This window comes from Lissotriton vulgaris, chromosome 3_1 (assembly GCF_964263255.1).
Source record: "Lissotriton vulgaris chromosome 3_1, aLisVul1.2, whole genome shotgun sequence".
NCBI lineage: Eukaryota > Metazoa > Chordata > Amphibia > Caudata > Salamandridae > Lissotriton > Lissotriton vulgaris.
Window position 1 is genome coordinate 625,852,125 of NC_141689.1, and position 12,341 is coordinate 625,864,465.

Below are 12,341 nucleotides of genomic sequence, written 5' to 3' on the forward strand. Positions count from 1 at the left end.
TAAGTTCCCTAAAGAGCACTTCCAAAACTACTAAGGATATTGGGGCAGATGTATCAAGATTGTGTTTTGCGATTTTATATTTGCGATAAATAGCGATTCGCATTTGCAGATGCGCAAAACGCGATGTATGTACGTTTTAGCGATTCTTTTGCGATTTCTTAAAATTCACAAAAAATTCTCAGAATTTTTTGCGATTTCTTAATTAGCGAAATTTGCAAAATAAGAATTCGCAAGAAACGGGAATCTGCAATGCAGGAACAGGTTGCTGCCATCACAGTCAGGAAGTGGGAGTGATTACTTGCACCTGCTTGCCTGAGCCACACCCAGTGGCAGTTGGAAGATTGTTTGGAGGCTGAACAGAACTGTTTGAGCTGAGATGGAGTCCCAAGACACACAGGAGGGAATGGCTGGAGAGAAAAGAAAGAGAAAGCATAAGTTTTCGGAAAAAGAACAAGAAATACTAATTGAAGAAATGGCTTGCAGCCATGAGTTGTTTTCTGGTAAAAAAGCACTAAAAGTGCCAGGAGCAAGAAAAAGAAAGATCTGGCTGGACATACAGCAGAAAGTTAATTCAGTGGGAGTGACAAACCGTACCATCGAGGAATTGCGCTAAAGATGGTACTACATGCGCCAGAAGTCAAAAGAAAGGGTTGCAGAGAGACTAAAGGAGGCTAACAAGACTGGAGGTGGTACTTCAACTGCAGAGAAGCACACACCACACAAGGAACTTGTGGAGGCCACTCTGTTGCCTGAGAGTGTGAGTGGTGTGGCTGATATGGACAGCTCTAACCCTAAACAAAGTGCACAAGGTAAGATGCATGATTTCATGTATTTAAATTAGTGGGTAAAACATGTGCATTGGTCTAGTACAAATTTACAGTGGTAGGAATGTTTAAGTCCTGGTACACAGTTTCACATATAGACAGCAATGAATCATGGGTGTTGTAGTTTACCTTTCACATTTTGATTTTGTCATCAAATAAAACACAGACACACATAGTGCTTTTCAAAAGAAGACTGAAATCTACTTTCAATGATGTTTAATTTTCAAGTTGAAACACTTTATTGTGTTTATAAAGCTCATCAAACAACAAACTCATATATCTCACTCTACATCCACAGCACAGTCAAGGCATTCAAGAGATGAAACTGAGGACAATGATTCACCTCTCCAAGATGAATCTGCTGTAGAAGGAGTAAGCAGTGATGAGACTGTCTCTACTCCCATTGTGCGTAGAAAACGCAAACATGTTGCTCTTTTTCCTCCTTTACAAGATGATGTTAATAATGAAGATGTTACAAGAGACAGTGGTCTTAACACAGTGGTCCCTCGTGGTACTGAAGACCAAGCCTAAACACCAAGAAGGCCACATATGTATAGTTTGCAGACATCAAGGAGCAGCAGTGGTCATGTTGAAACTCCAACAGTCTTTCCAGGGTTAGAGCAGGATATGTTAAATGTGCAGCGCCTGCAACATAATGCCCTGCGGTCTATTAATAGGCAACTGTTAAAATTGAACAACAACCAAAAAAGCATGGGAGATGGAATGAAATTAATGGCTGCATCAATAGACAGACTGTGCTTGACTTTAGAACGCACTGAAAACTCACGCAACAGGGCAGCACACCGTGCACATGCCAGAATGCATGGCTACACTAAAGCCATTAACAGATTATGTTCTGTTACATGTAACTTTACAAGGCGCAGCATAAACATGCAAAGAGAAATGAGACACTGTACTCAAAACATAGCTAAAGGGCTGGAGAAGGTCACATCTGCTGTGGAAATACTTTAAACATCAACCTCTGGCGCAAGCGCACTTTTGGCTGCAGCAGACAGCGAGGACACCTCCAGCAGGAGTAGTAGCAATCCCACTCCTACTTCACAGCTGATGCAGCGCAGAAGTGGTAGAAATACTGGAAATGCAGCATCTATGGAGGGCATGGAATGTCAGCAGCGCTCTGCGCAAAGCCGGCATCGTAAGAAATGACATTGTGCATTTAAATATTAGACCTTACACATTTGCAACATTTGGGCTATCTTTGTTGTTAAGTAAACATACATATGACTGTGCAGTAACATGTCATGTGAACATACAATACTAAGCTTATTGTTTTGAAAATAAAAACATTCATTCTCAAAAGTAATACATGTTTTGAAATACCTTGTGTCACTTAAAAGTAATTTCGTGTTATCTCAGACCGTCTTTGGCGGCCTGCCGCAGCTCCTATTCCTGCTGTAGCCCTTCTAGGTGGAGGTATGTCATCATCATCAGATGTGTCTGATTCACTCACTTCAATTTCTGTACCTTTTCTCATAGCCATGTTATGTAGCATTGCACAGCTAGTTACAATCTTACAGCATTTTCAGGATTGTATTGTAATGCACCTCCACTTTTGTGTATGCGACGAAAACAGCTTTTTAAAATTCCAAATGTGCGTTCAATGACACCACGGTGTGCCCTATTACATCTTCTTAGACTTGCATTTGATGGATTCAAATATGGCTTAAGAATGAAATCGCACACTGCGTAGGCACTATCACCTGCATGATGAAGAAAAAAGAGTGAGTGTGTGCGAATGACTGTATGTTTGAGGTTCATTTACCTAGTAGATATCCCTCTCCAAACTGTCCAGCACTCAGACATCTATAAATTCCACTATGTCTAAAAATGAAGGAATCATGTGTGCTGCCTGGGTACTTTGCCCCAATGTCATTGATGATATATTTTGCATTGCACACCATCTGAATGTTGAGGGAATGGTAACTTTTTCTATTTCTATACACATATTCTGTGGGTGCTGGAGGAGTGATGGCAATATGGGTGCCATTAATACAACCAATTACATGTGGGAAATGCGCAATTTGACAAAATCCAGTTAAGTCTCTTGCTTGGCTTGTTGGGTGTTTGATAAGTAGATGTGATGTTGAAACCTATTCATCATTGCATCCAGAAAGGCATGGAAAAAGCGTTACAGAGCACTCTGGGACACCCCACCAACCTCTGCTTTCACGCTTTGAAAAGACCCAGAAGCCAAAAGCTGCAGTGAGCACAATACCTGCACATGAGTAGGAATTGATTGTGTCCTGCCTGTTTGATGCTCCAAAAAAGGTTTCAATTCATCAATGAGATCCAAAATGGTGTGTGGGTGAAGTCTGTGTTTGTCATAGATGTCCTCTTCAGTCTGCTGGAACAGCGTAATGCGCAGTCTAAATATTCTTTCCTGTCTCTGTCTCCTCTGTGCAAGGGCTTGGATGCGCAGCCTTCTGGCTATCAGGTAAAGTCCCGCCATTTTGTAAGTTAACATTGCATTGTGGGTTTCTTTTTATACTTTGGAAATGGTTACCACCTGCATGTAGTTGGTGTTAATAGCGATTTCTTAAATTGCGATTTTCATGTTCTCGCAATTTGCGATTTTTCCATACATCTCTTAGCGATTTCTTATTTTGCGACTTCTAGATTGTGAATTTCGCAAATGTAGAAACACGCAAAATAAGGAATCGCAAGAAAATGAGCAGAAAATGTATTTTTGCAAAATAAGTAATCGCAAATACAGCGATTACTTATTTTGCAATGCCAATTCCTACATACATACAATTTTCCTATTTTTTAGTCGCAAACACTGTTTTTTAGCGATTCGCAGCGTTTGCGACTAAAAAACCCTTGATACATCTGCCCCATTATGTTTTGGCACACCGGGTACTCTCGGACAACATGGCATGTGTACTGTTCACGGTTAAATGCAATGCTGTGACTAATATGCACTTATCACATGGCGAACAGAACATATATCACATTCTGACAGAGGATGAATATGGCAAGCAAATGTGACTCATATATGTAGTGCTAGGTACAGTGTTCTGTGTCTCTCTCGTACCTTAATCATCTGCCTATGAGATATACCTATGAAAACATACCAAATCCAAACTTTTTTTTTACCTGTCATGCCTTAGTCTCCTTTGAAGTCCTGACTTACAAAGGTAATTGTGTTAAGTGAGACTTTACTAACACCTCCAATGGCAGCCACCCGGGGTTCAGGAAGATGTGCCTTCTGTGCACCTTTAGAGCACTCCGTGTGCTAAATCTTGCTCCTTTCCAGTTTGGGGATGTAAGTTGGGGGGTGTCCAAAGATGTCTTCAGGACATGGTCTACATTTCACGGACTATGTGAGCATGTCCCTCTTTGAAACCAAGGTAAACATGCTGACGTGGACTAGGGTACTCTGTGACAACATGGCGTATGTCCTGCCCATTGTTATGTGCAGTGCTGTGACTGTAATGAACTTGTCTTATGGGAAATAGGACATCTACCATGTTTGACGGAGGATAAACATTGTAAGTAGGCCACAAAATTAACCCATGTGTGTAGTGCTGGCTGCAGTGTTGTGTGTGTCTCTTGTACCTTAACCATCTTCCTTCTACCTAAGAGAGACCCATATGAAATCATACAAAGGCTTAGCTTTTGCTACCTGCTTATTTCAGTGTCTCTTTTGAAGTCCTTAGTAATACCAGGTATGTGCCAAAAGAACCCGTACAAATGTCACCTGTGGCACCCACCCATGGCTCAGGAAGATAAGTCATCATGCGCCTTTAGCGCATTCACTTTGCTAAAGCCAGCTCCTTCCAATTTATAGATGTATGTTGGGGGGTTTCGAGGATGCTATCAGGAGTTGGCCTACATTTCTTAAACCGTGAGAGGATATTTACTTGCAGCACACCACTGAAACATGGCTGCCACATTCCAAAAGATACTAGAACAGTGGATTGGAATTATTTTGTGTCTACAAAATTCAGTCTTTTTGCCTATGGGTGTTACTGGTGTGGGATTCCTTATGTGAGCCAGAAGGTTTGGCTCCAGCTGATGACATAAGTAAATGATAATTTGCCTATTCAATCTTATTGTTTTGGATATATCCCCTTCTTCCATTTTGGCAAGGTATGGAACTGGAAATGTAAAAACTGGCACAGAGTATTAGTGTCATGTATGGATTGTTATGTTAGTGAAAATGTTGACAGAAAATTATTGGTCAATTTGAATAAACATAGTAGTAGATGATTTAATGGTATCTTTTTTTGAGAGTCATGGTTGGGAACTTGAGAATAACATTACCTACTTGCAAAATTCTCTATGTTTACAAAATATTTACTTTCTTGTCATTGTAAAGGTATGATGGAAGGAATCAAATGCTTTGATAGAGGTGAGATATAAAACATAGATATATGAATTTTTTAGGTGTGAATTTATTTAACTAATTGTGAAGAAATGAAACAGGGTAAAAATGGAAATGCAAACCAAAAAGTGAACAAGGCCATCATGGTGAACAAAACCATAGTTAAAGAGCCAAAATAGTTTGAAGTCCAATGTCCAAAATACGACTGGCACCAGAAAGGTAAAAGTATCCAGAAATAGTTCACAGAATGAATGGTAGTCACACACTGGAGGAAATGAGGGAAGGGATTTCCTGCGTGTGGTGGCAGAGGTCTTGCCATCCTCATCTCCTGATAATTTGATGGACGTACCCTCCTGCAGGTGAGGGTATCCACAGTTGCAGGGTCTGGGGTGGCTGCAGGTGGTTCTTCCAGTGGCAGGGCCTTCCCTCCTGTGGCTCTGGTAGAGGTAGATGGCCCAGATGTTGTTGAACCACAGGATGGTGTAGATGGTGCTGGGAAAGCCCGGCACATATGGGTGTAAATGTTCTGCAGCACCCCAGTCAGGGAGCCTATATTGGAATTATAAGTCTCCAGCTCTTAATTGATCTCCATCTGCAACTGCTTCATCTCACAGACCTCAGTGTGTACATGGTCCATCATGTCTTGGGACTGATAATAGGCTCCCATGACTTAGTTGATGGTGTTCTGGGTTAGAGTAACCCAAGTGGCCTCACTATGATGGCCCACAGAATCCCTCCCATGGCCCCTAACCCCATTACCTTTTGCCCTCCGTCTAATGTGCCCCATCCAACTGGATCTTGGGTGAACTGGAGCTGGTGGTGTTGTGGTCTCAACATTACCAAGGACTGGGGGGCACACAATCAGTGTTACAGTGGTAGGAACACAGGAAGAGGAGACTTTGGTTAGCTGAGGTGTTACAGCTGGAGTGGGAGCTATTGGTGTGGGCTCTGTGAGATTCACTGGAGCCGTCTGCCCATGCTGACCAGATGAACCAGGATCCTCATCTTCATCCAGATTACCAGGAGTGTTGTTCTCACTGATGGCTTGATACTGGGCTGGATTGGAGGTTTCTTTAGTGGCAGATTCCTGGCCACATGCTCTGCCAGTTGGACCTATTGAAATCTTTTAAGACAAACAATGTAGATACCTAGAAGAAAAAAAAGGTAGAGATGGTTATGATGATAGCTTTCAGTGATATGGAGCCTATTAACCTACTGTTTAGCAATTTAAAAGAGTACAGCTTCAAATAAGCAGGTAATACGATGTCCTTAAATATTTATGAAGTAATTGGAAACTATACCTAACCTCTCCCAACCATTAAACCCAACACAGTGGAGAGGTGAAATGTGCAATTGACAATCCCAAGGCCTAGCTGACTTCAAAACAGACATTTACCCAACTTGGATGGATGTTTGACATTAGTCATCAAGTGAGCAAAAGCAGGGTCAATGTTTGCAATTACCACTTACATTCAGAATATTAATTTTCATACTTAACAATTTTTGGGTTCACACAGTTTGATTTGTGAAACTCGTGAATCAATTCAATTGATTGAGAAGAACAGGACAACATTTAGAAAACAACGCAAACCATTTTCAGAAGAAAACTTTAGCAATATGTTGGAATCTGTTAGACAAGAGAGAATGAGCAATATGATATACAAATATTCTTTTGACAAAACAGAAACACGGCATCATGGTAGTTGTAGTCATTTCAAAGACAACTTCCTGCCAATTGTAAAATTGTTAGTGGAACAAAACTGTCGAAATTATGCAGTTGAATTGGGACAGACACTTACAATATGACACGCATATGGGTGGGTTATTTGGTGTTTTAACAATCACGTAACGTGTAATGCAGATTGACACCTGTAATCTTAGATGCAACACAATACATTCATACAAACAATCAAAATGATCTGAAACTGATAGTTTCTATGTTATGAAAATATGTGCAGAACACATTGGCGATAACTGAGTTGAGAATAAACCGGACATTGAGACTTTGTAAAGTGCAACTTACCAGACTCCACTCTACTCCACCAGGCATTTCTGTCAAGCCTTATATATGTAGAATTTGCAAGACATTCTCCTCCCAGGGCATGAGTTGGAAGGGGGAGTTGGGAGAACCACGTTCCAGTCTTCTGGGCCTTCATGTGATGCTTGGAGGCCAGAGAATGCACGTTCTCCCGCACGTCATAACACCTCTTCCTAATTTCTTCATGTGTGTGCGGGGTGTTAGTTATAGCTTTCACTCTGTTGACTATTCTGGCCTACATTTACCTTTTCGGTGATAGGGATGTATTTTGGCTTGGGCTCCAAACAATTGTGGCTCTACTTTCATGATTTCCTTCACCATGACTGACAATTCATCCTCAGTAAAATGGGGATGTTATGGTACTGGCATTGGGAAAAAAAATATGATGAAATAAAAAAAATAACCACAAGGTGATAAATGAAGTAAGATAAAGAAAGAAGAAACAGGGAAAAGGAATAAAGGGCCAGATGTAGGAGCCTTAATACCGGTCGTAAACGGACGATTTCAGCCATTTCCGACCGGTATTTGGCTTTTCAGATGTAGGGGGCATCTGATTTACAGAATCGGTAAATTTACCGATTCGGTAAATATACAGAATCGGTAAAATACCGAATCGGTAAATTTACTGATTCTGTAAATCAATATGTAGGTGGCACTTCACAGAGTGCCACAGGCCCTTTAGGAGTCGGTATTTACCACCCAATCCTATTGGGTGGTAAAATACCGAATTCAGGTGTGCATGCACATCTGTGCATGCACACCTGTGCCATGTGACACACAGACATGCCCTTAGGGCATGTATGTGTGCCACATGTCACACAAGCCTGTACCTGGGGTGCTAGAGGGTGTCAAAGTAACACCCCCTGCACCCTTGCAGGATTCGGTATTCACCGATTCGGTAAATACCGAATCGGTATTTCCCATTGATTCCTATGGGCTTCAAGGCCCATAGGAATCAATGGGCAATACCGATTCGGTATTTACCTAATCGGTAAATACCGAATCTTACAGATTCGGTAATTGTGTTTTAAAAATTACCTACATCTGCCTCCTTCTAATTTACCGATTCATGAATACCGAATCGGTAAAATTCGGTATTTATGAATTGCTAAATTAGATTTACCTACATCTAGCCCTCAGTAACCTTACTTAACTGGCAAAAGCTCTTCTGGAAAATGTTGTGGTGCAGTGGAATGGCAAAGGATCATGGTCTGAAATGGAGTATGTTTTATAGTGTGGTATGCAGGTGTTTCCATTTGGTCAATGGACATCAGGTGTGTTCTACCGGCATCCATCCAATAGTCACAGTGAAGGTGCATTGTTGAGCATATACAGCGACAGACTGCCTCCATCTGGGCACTTCCGCTAAGAGACCGCCAGCACAACTGTGAAATCTAAATTTGCTCAGCAGGAACTGGCCGCCCTGCTGGCAACGGAGTACTATTTGCCAGCTTTGGAGTCTGCTGCATCAGCAGTGGTGTGCCGTGACTGTGCGGGAAACACTATGTCGAGGCGGACGGAGAGGCAGCTTGCATTCATTAAAAATATGGCGGGCGAAAAACCATCAACTTGTTGACGTAGTTGGGACAGCTGCTGCCACAGGACGGCAGTAAGACTACCAAGATCTAAATCATCCCCATATTCATAGAATCTAAAAAGGCAACATATATTGTTGTTTTCTTTTCAGTAACATCCTACTGTAGAATGTACTATAAACCACAACATGAGCTATGGTCGAGGGAATTTTTTTAAAATGCTCGTTGAATTGGTGAAATTATGTAATTTTCTAGAAGCCATTCTTGGATATTGACAGTTTTTGTCAACACTTTCTCATCGTTTTCTAGCACGCTTATTGCCCTTAACTAGAGGGTACATTCTTTAGGCCTTTTTAAGGCTCGGCCTACGTCACCACTTCGTCAGAAGTGGGGCGGAGCTCCGAGCCGTATTGTTAAGGGGCTCAGAATCGTGCAGTAAAAATTCCTCAGTGCGCGAGAATTTTTCGTGGTGTTGTGTGCCATCTGCATGGTCATTGGTCCTTTCACTGCTGTGTTTTTGTAAGTGTTCACGCCATAGGCCCTAGGAATTTTTCTCTATCGACTTCCTGCATATTCCGTGCTAACACGCGCTTGAGAATGCCATAAATTCCCGATTACCAGATGTCAGGGTCCTCACGACTCTGTAGTTTTCTTGAGCTGTAAGTGCGCGCATGCTGTCTCCCCTTCCAGGAGAATGCCATAAATTCTCAATTAGCAGCTGTCAGAGGTGCCGGTAATTGAAGGCAGATGCCAGGCTTATCGCAATTTTGTTTTTCTTTGCTGCGTGAAGGCTAGGTTTTAGGTGGTCCTTAAATGAAGAAACAGTCAAAAATAATTTGCTGTCAGAATATGCACAATAGGTCACTCATGAGAATTTTGTTTTAAGGCACGGTAAGTGGGCCTAATAGATTGCCCCTTGATTGAATATCTTAGTCATTGCTTAAACAACGTAGTTCAGATTGAAGGTATTTCAACAGTTTGTTCCATTCCTAATGTTTTGATGTTGTGCAGAAGGGCATGAAGCTGAATAAATAGAATTCCCAGGTTTATTGCCATCTATTTGGAGCCAATGTTAAAAAGTGTCTGTAGTGAAATTTTGAGTAAACCTGCCTGTAAAGATGGATAACCGCTCAATGTTATTTCAACACTAGCCTAATCACTACAGAAGAATAAATTGCCTTCATTTCAGAAAGCGGGTCCAAATTAGGCCTCAGGACAGAAGATGCAACCGGAATCACTTCAGCCATGTACACATTTGTTCCCGGAATCAGCAGTAATGGTTGTAATGATTAGGGAATCTCAATAAAGCGTTCGACATGTTGTACAACGAGAAGCTGTTAACTTTTCAGGATTCCATGACAGCTTGTTGTTGAACAATAGTCCAAAGTAGTGATAATAGTTTGTTGGAGAAAGACCTATTTTGTTCAGCATCTAAAAGCCCTTACAATATACTTTACCAAACATGATGAGTTTGCTTTCATCATACATAAATGTTAACTTGTCGCTGGCCTTCGAGGACGTGCACACAGTGCTCTGCAGGGTACAGAGAGATCTCAGCAGCAAGGGCATCAACCGTTGAGCTATCTCGCTCAGTCGCACTCAAGGTAACTGCAGACTTCAACCAGACGCAGAGAGAGAGCGCCATCAGAGCAGCAGGCGCGTTAACACCATGAACAATATCTAGCACTGGAGCCTGTGCATGGAGCCCTCTGCAGGAGGAGCACGAACCGAGTTACTTACCGACGTTTTTATATAGCGCGGACTTTACCCAAAGGTGTCAGAGCGCTTCACAATAGGAACAGAACTAATACATGAGAACATCACAAGTGCACAAAATACAAAAGCAAACGTTACATTAAATGAAGCAAAAATGACAATCGTGAGCCAACAAACTACAAGAGGTAGCAAACGGTGCATTACAAAAGTGACAATAGTGAACCAACAAAATACGCTATTGTGCATGCGTATTACCCAATTGGCCCCCTCTGCCGTAGGTGCATTAACCAACCGAGTCAGCTTACTGGGAACTGTGGAAACACAGGTCTGTGTTGCAGGTGCAGCAGCCGAGTGAGCTGTCCTATTCCGATCTGCAGAGGTGAGTCACGCCTCTGCAGACTACACCCACCGAGACCAAGTGCCTCTTACACACGGATCGGCAACAGGCGCAACACCCACCGAGGCAGCAGACTCCGATGTCTGTCACAGGCGCGTTGACCCGCTGCGCTGCCTCATCACTGGTGGGCCCTGTGACCAAACGCCTCTGACACACAGATCGGCAGCAGACGCTACACCCACCGAGGCAGCAGACTCCGACCTCTGCCACTGGCGCTTTGACCCGCTGAACTGCATCACCACTGGTGGGGCCTGTGATCAAGCCCCTCTGACACACTGCAGCAGGCGCTACACCCACAGAGGCAGCCTCCAGGCCCCGGATAGACTGAGCTTGGGGGGGGAGGGGAGGGACGCTTCCGGTTTTGAAATCTTGGGTGAGATGAGTTTAGTGCACAAAAAAGGGGAACACATGAAGATTACGGACCAGGCGTCGGCGAGAGGCCAGTGGCCACGTCACTTCCGTGCTTTAGATCTTGGTCAGACCCGGATGTCTGAGGGCCCCTCCCGGGGACACTGAAGTCAGGCAGGGAGAGGGCCCGGTAAAGGCAATATCCGGAAGGGGTATTTTTAAACCCACCGCAGCAGGGAAGTCTTCGCTTCTGTTTTTAAACAGTGATTTACCACAGGTCTCACGCCCCCGGCCCCCCCTTGAGACCTCTTCAGTCCACGGGTTTCCCCTTGCATTCTGTGTCTTGTAGTCCTGGTCTCATAATGGGAGAAACAGGACTACAGACCCCAGAATGCAATGAGAAACCCTGGCCCTGAGCATCCATTTCGTTTATAATCTGTTGTACTTTGACCAAATTTGCTTTGTGATGGTGCAGAGTGGCAAAATGCCATTTATTGAACGATTACGCTATTGGCAATGTAAATGACAAAGCTATTTATTTATGTTTTTAAAAAAAATGTCATGAGCAATGGCAATAGCTCTACCTTTAATAATGCAGAGACCATTGCATTGTAAATGCTTGATTTCTTGGCCATCTGTTCTCCCCACATGACTTCTGCTCTGACGATCCCTTCCAGTCTTAAAGTGCCCCCTTACCTCTTTCTGCTCTCATTTGACCTCCCATGAGCTCCCCAACATACTTTCTTCTAGTAACTGGTGCTTTGTGTGCCTCCCTATATACCTTTAGTCTCTCACAATTGTTGATTGGGTAAGTGTTCCATGTACCTGGGGATTTTCTCCTCCTCTCGGTGTCTGTTTATATCTCGTTGCTTGTGCTTGCTGTCCTGCCCCTCGTTCGTTGTGCTTGCTCTCCTGCCCTGCTATTGGCATTGTAAATGACAATGCCATTTATTTATGTTTACAAAAAAAACATAAATAAAAATAATGCCATGAGCAATGCCAATAGCTCTAACTTTAAAAATGCCACGACCATTGCATTGTAAATGCTTGTTATACAGTGGGATAACTATAATATTTTTCCTTATGTTGAGAGCTTCTTATGCATAGTTGTTAGTGTAAGAACATTTCAAGAGAG